The sequence below is a fragment of the Micromys minutus genome, assembly GCF_963924665.1.
Source record: "Micromys minutus genome assembly, chromosome: 12".
Taxonomy (NCBI): domain Eukaryota; kingdom Metazoa; phylum Chordata; class Mammalia; order Rodentia; family Muridae; genus Micromys; species Micromys minutus.
In genome coordinates, this window is record NC_137981.1 from 16,908,418 (window position 1) to 16,916,474 (window position 8,057).

An 8,057-nucleotide genomic window follows, 5' to 3' on the forward strand; every position below is an offset into this window, starting at 1 on the left:
ATTTCTCTCTTCACATGTTTGTTTTTTGAGTAGAGGAAGGCTACTGATTTGTTTGAGTTAATATTATATCCAACCACTTTGCTGAATTAGTTTATCGGCTGTAAAAGTTCTTTGGTAGAATTTTTGGGATTACTTCCACACACTATCATGTCATCATCAAATAGTGATATTTTTACTCCTTCCTTTCCAATTTGTATCCCTTTAATTTCATTTTTCTCTCTAATTGCTCCTGCCAGGACTTCCAGTACTATGTTGAGTAGGTAGGGGGAGAGTGGGCAGCCTTGTCGAGTCCCTGATTTTAGTGGGATTGCTTCAAGTGTCTCACTGTTAAGTTTGGTGTTGGCTATTGGTTTGCTGTATATTGCTATTTTTATGTTTAGGTATGGGCCTTGGATTCCTTTTCTTTCCAAGACTTTTAACATGAAGGGGTGTTGAATTTTGTCAGATGCTTTCTCAGCATCTACTGAGATGATCATGTGTTTTTTTTTTTTTTTTTTTTTTTTTTTTTTTTTGAGTTTGTCTATATGGTGGATTTTGTTGATGGATTTCTGTATATTAAACCATCCCTGCATCCCAGGGATGAAGCCTACTTCATCATGGTGAATGATCGTTTTGATGTGTTCTTGGATTTGATTTGTAAGGATTTTGTTGAGTGTTTTTGCATCAATATTCATAAGTGAGATTGTTCTGAAGTTCTTTTTCCTTGTAGGGTCTTTGTGGGGTTTAGTAATGAGTGTTATTGTGGCCTTGAAAAATGAGTTTGGTAGTGTTCCATCTGACTCTATTTTGTGGAATAGTTTGGAGAGTATTGGTATTAGGTCGTCAATAAATATCTGATAGAGTTCTGCATTGAACCCACATGGGCCTGGGCTCTTTGTTTTTTGTTGGGAGGCTTTTCATGACTGCTTCTATTTATTTTGGTGTTATGTTATTATATGATTTATCTGGTCCTGGTTTAACTTTAGTATCTGATATCTGTCTAGGAATTCATCCATTTTCTCAAGATTTTCCAGCTTTGTTGAGTATAGGCTTTTGTAGTAGGATATGATGATTTCTTTAATTTCCTCAGTATCAGTTGTTATGTCTCCACCTTATTTTCTGATTTCGTTAATTTGGATACTCTCTCTTTGCCCTCTATTTAGTCTGGCTAAGGTTCATAAATCTTGTTAATTTTCTCAAAGGACCAGCTCTTGGTTTTATTGATTCTTTGAATGGTTCTTTCTGTTTCTATTTGGTCAATTTCTGTTTTGAGTTTGATTATTTCTTGCTGTCTACTTCTCTTGTGTATATCTCCTTCCTTTGTTCTAGAGATTTCAACTGTGCTGTCAAGTTGCTAGTGTATGCTCTCTTAAGTTTCGTTTTGGAAGCACTCAGAGGAATAGTTTGGAGAGTTTTCCTCTAAGTACTGCTTTCAATCCATTCCATAGGTTTGGGTTTGTTGTGTTTTCATTTTCATTAAGTTCTCGAAAATCCTTTATTTCTTTCATTTCTTTTTTGACCATGCTTTCATTTAATAGAGCATTGCTTAGTTTCCATGTGCATGTGGGCTTTTTGGTGTCTCTCTTGTTATTAAAAACTAGCCTTAGTCCATAGAGATCTGATAGGATGCATGGATATATATCAAACGTCTTTTTTTTTTTTATTCTTCATCAAATAAGTTTTAATTAACTGAACCTGAAATATAAATTTGGATTCCCTGCCCCTTATATAATGTATGGATTCCCTGAGAGATACAAAGTTTCCCCCTTGAAATACAGCTTCATTAATTAATATTTTATATTTCTGAATATATGCTTTCTAATACATTTTTGAGTTTGAGGAAAACTGTGATTCCCGCAGATGTTTTTTGTTGCTGAGGATGGATTTCGCTATTCTAGGTCTTTTGTTATTCCATATGAAATTGCACATTGATCTTTCCAATTCCTTGAAGAACTGGGTTGGAATTTTGATGGGGATTGTATTGAATCTGTAGATTGCTTTTGGTAGGATGGCCATTTTTAAGATGTTGATCTTTCCAATCCATGAGCATGGGAGATCTTTCCATTTTCTGAGATCTTCCTCAATTTCTTTCTTTAGAGGTTTGAAGTTCTTGTCATACAGGTCCTTCACTTGCTTAGTTAGAGTCACACCAAGGTATTTCATAGTTTTTGTGACGACTGTGAAGGGTACCTTTTCCCTAATTTCTTTCTCCACATGTTTGTCCTTTGAGTATAGGAAGGCTACTGATTTGTTTGAGTTAATTTTGTATCCAGCCACTTTGCAGAACTTGTTTATCAGCTGTAGGAGTTCTCTGGTGGAATTTTTGGGGTCACTCAAGTACACTATCATGTCATCGGCAAAGAGTGATGTTTTTATCTCTTCCTTTTTGATTTGTATCCCCTTGATCTCCTTTTGCTGTCTAATTGCTCCAGCCAGGACTTCCAGTACTATGTTGAATAGGTAGGGGGAGAGTGGGCAACCTTGTCGAGTCCCTGATTTTAGTGGGATTGCTTCAAGTATCTCGCCATTAAGTTTGATGTTGGTTGTTGGTTTGCTGTATATTGCTTTTATTATGTTTAGGTATGGACCTTGGATTCCTGTTCTTTCCAGGACTTTTAACATGAAGGGGTGTTGGATTTTGTCAAATGCTTTCTCAGCATCTAGTGAGATGACCATGTGATTTTGATCTTTGAGTTTGATTATATGGTGGATTACATTGATGGATTTCCTTATATTAAACCAGCCCTGCATCCCAGGGATGAAGCCTACTTGGTCATGATGAATGATCGTTTTAATGTGTTCTTGGATTTGTTTTGCAAGGATTTTGTTGAGTATTTTTGCATCAATGTTCATAAGTGAGAATGGTCTGAAGTTCTCTTTCTTTGTAGGGTCTTTGTGTGGTTTAGGTACGAGGGTTATTGTAGCCTCAAAAAATGAGTTAAGTAGTATTCCATCTGATTCTATCTTGTGGAATAGTTTGGAGAGTATTGGTGTTATATCCCCAATTATTGTCTGGTAGAATTCTGCACTGAACCCATCTGGACCTGGGCTTTTTTTGGTTGGGAGACTTTTGATGACTTCTTCTATTTCTTTAGGTGTTATAGGGTTATTTAGATGGTTTACATGGTCCTGGTTTAACTTTGGGATCTTGTATCTGTCTAGGAATTCATCCATTTCCTCCAGATTTTCCAATTTTGTGGAGTATAAGTTTTTGTAGTAGGATCTGATGATTTCTTGAATTTCCTCAGTTTCAGTTGTTATGTCCCCACTTTCCTTTCTGATGTTGTTAATTTGTATACTCTCTCTTTGCCCTCTAATTAATCTTGCTAGGGGTTTATCAATGTTGTTGATTTTCTCAAAGAACCAACTCTTGGTTTTGTTGATTTTTTTCAATGGATCATTTTATTTCTATTTGGTCTATTTCTGCCCTAATTTTGATTATTTCTTGCCGTCTACTTTTTTTGGGTATATCTGCTTCCTTCTGTTCTAGGGCTTTTAGCTGTGCTGTCAGGTTGCTGATGTAAGCTCTCTCCAGTTTCTTTTTCGAAGCACTTAGGGCTATGAGTTTTCCTCTCAGTACTTCTTTCATTGCATCCCATAGGTTTGGGTATGTTGTGTTTTCGTTTTCGTTGAATTCTAGAAAATTCTTAATTCCTTTTTTTATTTCTTCTTTGACCCTGCTATTGTTTAACAGAGCGCATGTGTATGTGGGCTTTTTGTTGTCTTTGTTATTGTTAAAGACCAGCCGTAGACCATGGTGATATGAGAGAAATCATGGGAGTATTTCGATTTTCTTATATCAATTGAGGCTCGCTCTGTGTCCAATTATTTGGTCAATTTTCGAGAAGGTGCCATGGGGTGGTGAGAAGAAGGTGTATTCTTTTACTTTAGGATAATATGTTCTGTAAATATCTATTAATTCTAGTTGGTTCAAAGTCTCTGCTAGTTTTGCAGTGTCCTTGTTCAGTTTCTGTTTCCATGATCTGTCCATTGGTGAGAGTGGGTTATTAAAGTCTCCCACTATTATTGTGTGGGGTGAAATGTATTTTTTGAGCTTTAGTAGGATTTCTTTTATGAATGTGGGTGCTTTTTTATTTGGAGCATATATGTTAAGGATTGAGAGTTTCTCCTGACAGATTTCCCTGATAATGATTAATAAGTGTCCTTTCTTATCTTTTTTGATAACTTTTGGTTGGAAATTTACTTTATTCGATATTAGAATAGGCACTCCAGCTTGCTTCTTGGAGCTGTTTGCTTGGAAGTTTTTTTTCCCACCCTTTAACTCTGAGATAGTGTCTGTCTTTGTCTCTGAGATGAGTATCCTGTATGCAGCAAAAGGCTGGATTTTGTTTATGTATCCAGTCTGATAGTCTATGTCTCTTTATTGGGGAGTTGAGTCCATTTATGTTAATAGATATCAAGGAATAGTTGTTTCTGTTTCCTGCCATTATTGCTTTTGTGGGTTGAGTTGTGTCTGTGTCTTTTTCTTCTTTAGTTTTCTTGTTTAGGAGTTTTCTTTTTTTTACTAGGCTGTATTTTCCCTCATTGTATTGTGTTTTCCACCTATGATTCGTTGTAGTGCTGGGTTTGTGGTCAGATATTGTGTAAATTTTGATTTGTCTTGAAATATCTTCATCTCTCAATTGATGGTGATTGATAGTTTCGCTGGGTATAGCAGCTTGGGCTGGCACTTGTGTTCTCTTAGGGTGTGCATGATGTCTGTCCAGGCTCTTCTAGCTTTCATAGTCTCTGTTGAGAAATCGGGTGTGAGTCTGATTGGCCTGCCTTTATATGTTACCTGACCTTTTTCCCTTACTGCTTTTAGTATTCTTTCTTTGCTTTGGGCACTTGATGTTTTTACTATTATGTGTCGGGAGGTATTTCTTTTCTGGTCCAACCTATTTGGAGTTCTGAAGGCTTCTTTTATGCTCGTGGTCATCTCATTCTTGAGGGTAGGGAAGTTTTCTTCTACGATTTTGTTGAAGATATTTACTGTGCCTCTTAGTTGATACTCTTCTCCCTCTTCTATTCCTATTATTCTTAGGTTCGGTCTTCTCATTGTGTCCTGGATTTCCTGGACATTTTGGTTTTTGCATCTTCTCTGGCTGTTTTTTCTATGTTTGCAATGTTGTCTTCTGCCCCCGAGATTCTCTCTTCCATCTTTTGTAATCTATTGGAAATTCTTGCTTCTGTGATTCCTGATTTATTTTTTAGGTGTTCTACCTCTAGGGTTATCTCTTATGTGTTTTCTTTATTGTTTCAATTCCCGTTTTAAATTTCCTCTTCTATTTCTTCATCTCTTTGATTCTGTTTTCCTCTAGTTCTTTGAGTTCTTTGAGTGTTTTTCTTGTTTCCTCTTTAAAAGCTTCTGAATATTTTTGCTTTTTCTCCCTTTCTTGTTTAAGTATTTCTATCAGCACCTTCAGGTATGATTTCAGGTCTGTGTCTTCTTTTTCTGTAGTGTTTGGAATTCCGATGTTTACTGTTATGGGAGACCTGGGTTCTGGTGTTGCCAGGTTGTCTTGGTTTCCTTGGGATATACTCTTTCACTTTCCTCTTGCCATTTTGTTGTCAGTGATATGTTCTTGCCTTTCTTTTGTATCTGGTCTGTGTCCTTGGCTCTCCACTGGTTCAGGTGGCAGATGGGTCAAGCCCTGTTCTATGCCTCAGAGTCGTTGGGTGGGAACAGAAGTTCCAAAGTTCTATTCCTGGTCGCTGGATCAGACAGTGCGGGGCAGGGCAAGGCAGGGGGTGCACTTTCCGTGTGCACTCTGCAGAGATTTCTCTGCTCCCTGGCAGCTCAGGTCTCCCACCCACCAGTTGCTCAGCCTCTTCGCGCCGCTGTTCCGGGTTGCAGATGGACCAGGCTCCGCTCTGCGTCCTTAAGTCGCCTCCGGGTGGGAACAGAAGTTCCTAAGATACCGGTCACTGGATCAGGCAGGACAGGGCAGGTCAAGGCAGGGGGTGCACTTTTCGTGTGCACTCCGCAGAGATCCCTCTGCTCCCCAGCAGCCTATGTCTCCCACTCACCAGTTGCTCAGCCTCTAGGAGCTGCTGTTCCGGGTGGCAGGTGGGCCAGGCTCCGCTTTGTGTCCTGAAGTCGCCTCCGGGTCGGAACAGAAGTTCTTAAGATCTGTTCCCGGTCACAGTTGCTCAGCCTCTACGAGCCGCCGTTCCGGGTGGCAGGTGGGCCAGGCTCCGCTCTGTGTCCTGAAGTCCTATATCAATCTTCTTATATCTATTGAGGCTTGTTTTGTGACCATCATTTGTCAAGGAGTTGCTGTGAGGTGCTGAGAAGGATGTGTATTCTTTTGTTTTAGGATTTAATGTTCTGTAGATGTGCATTAATTCCAATTGATTCGTAACCTCTGCTAGTTTCACTGTGTCCTTCCTCAGTATTTGCTTCCATGATCTGTCCATTGATGAGAGTGAGGTGTGAGATTTCCCACTATTATTGTGTGATGTGCAATATATTTTTTTGAGCTTTAGTAGAGTTTCTTTTATGAATATGGGTGCTCTTGTGTTTGGAGACTATATTTTAAGGATTGAGAGTTCCTTTGGATAAATTTTCCTTGTAATGAGTAAAAAGTGTCCTTTCTTTTCTTTTTTGATTACCTTTGTTTTAAAATCTACTTTATTCGCTATTAGATGTCTACTGCAGCTTGTTTCTTTGGGTTGTTTGCTTGGAAGGTTTTTTCCCAACCTTTTACTCTGAAATAGGGTCTGTCTTTTTCTCTGAGATGAGTTTCCTGTATGCAGCAAAATGTTAGATTTTGTTTATGTATCCAGTCTGATAGCCTATATCTCTTTATTTGCGAATGGAGTCCATTTATGTTAACAGATATTAAGGAATAGTGGTTACTGTTTCCTGGTATTTTTGCTTTTAGAGGTAGAATTGTGCCTGTGGCTTTCTTCTTTTTGTTTTCTTGCTTAGTTATTTTCTTGTTTTTACTAGGATGTAAGGAGCGGCTTGGCCGCCCTGCCAAAATGGCGCTGATATCCAGCTTGGTTAGAAATAAACAACCTGACTGCGCATGTACATAACTGCTTCTGGCATCAAACATGCCTGCACGACATTATGCTAGTAAGGTGATCCCTGCTCCGCGAATCCCCGGAGGACAAGTCACATAACCTCAGTCCAAGAAGGATAAAACGAGGGTGCTCTCAGCACTCGGGTTCCCCATATCAGCATTGAGGTGTTCCTGAATAAAGGCTGTTGTGCAGAATCCGGAGTGTTGTGTTTTCCTTGCTGGTCGAGTTGGACATGACAACTGTTGGCTGCATGGGGACCCGAGGAAACCCTCGTGGATTCAGAACTCTTCAGCCACAGGATGGCAATGTTTGTAATTTCCCTGGGAAAGGGACAATAAAATTCTCTGGAGGTAAGCAGAGATTACAAAAGCCTCAGCCCCAAGTTTAAGGACGGGAGTTCTAGTAATGTTGTTTGGCCCGCTTGATCCACTGTGGATTGGATTAGTAATTGTCTTTTTTGTTCTTTTTATTTGACTTGCTTTTTGCTAAATTGTCATTGCCTTGGGCTCAAGTGCATTTGCTGGGAGAAGCTAGGCAAGGACCTAGATAGGGAATATCAGGAAGGGAAACTCATGCCAGGAACCAAGCCTCTTTGGCGGATGGTCCTTGCTTGTTTGGAGTACAAGCGCTGTGAGGAAGCAGTAAGAACAGAGCAAATAATCTTAGTAGAGCAACAAGAAAGTATGTCAGAGGAGGAAAGAACTCCGATAGGAGGGTAGAAGAAGAAAAAACCCAAATGATTTTCCTATAGTTCAGCTGTTAAGAGAAAAAAGAGATTTTGGGATTACAGCAGCCATTGTCACTGCTATTGCGATATCTGCAGTGACAGCTACAACAACCACTATAGCCATGACACAACAAGTTCAGGCTGCTGAATTTATAAATAAAATTGTAGAAAGAACTTCTACAGCACTAGAAATTCAAGAAGAATTTAACACTCATTTGGCCTTCGGCCTATTATTGGCCAACCAAGAATTGATTTATTGCAGGATCAGGTTGATGCCTTATATTGTATGATCCAGTTATCCTGTGTGTCTTCCCACAAA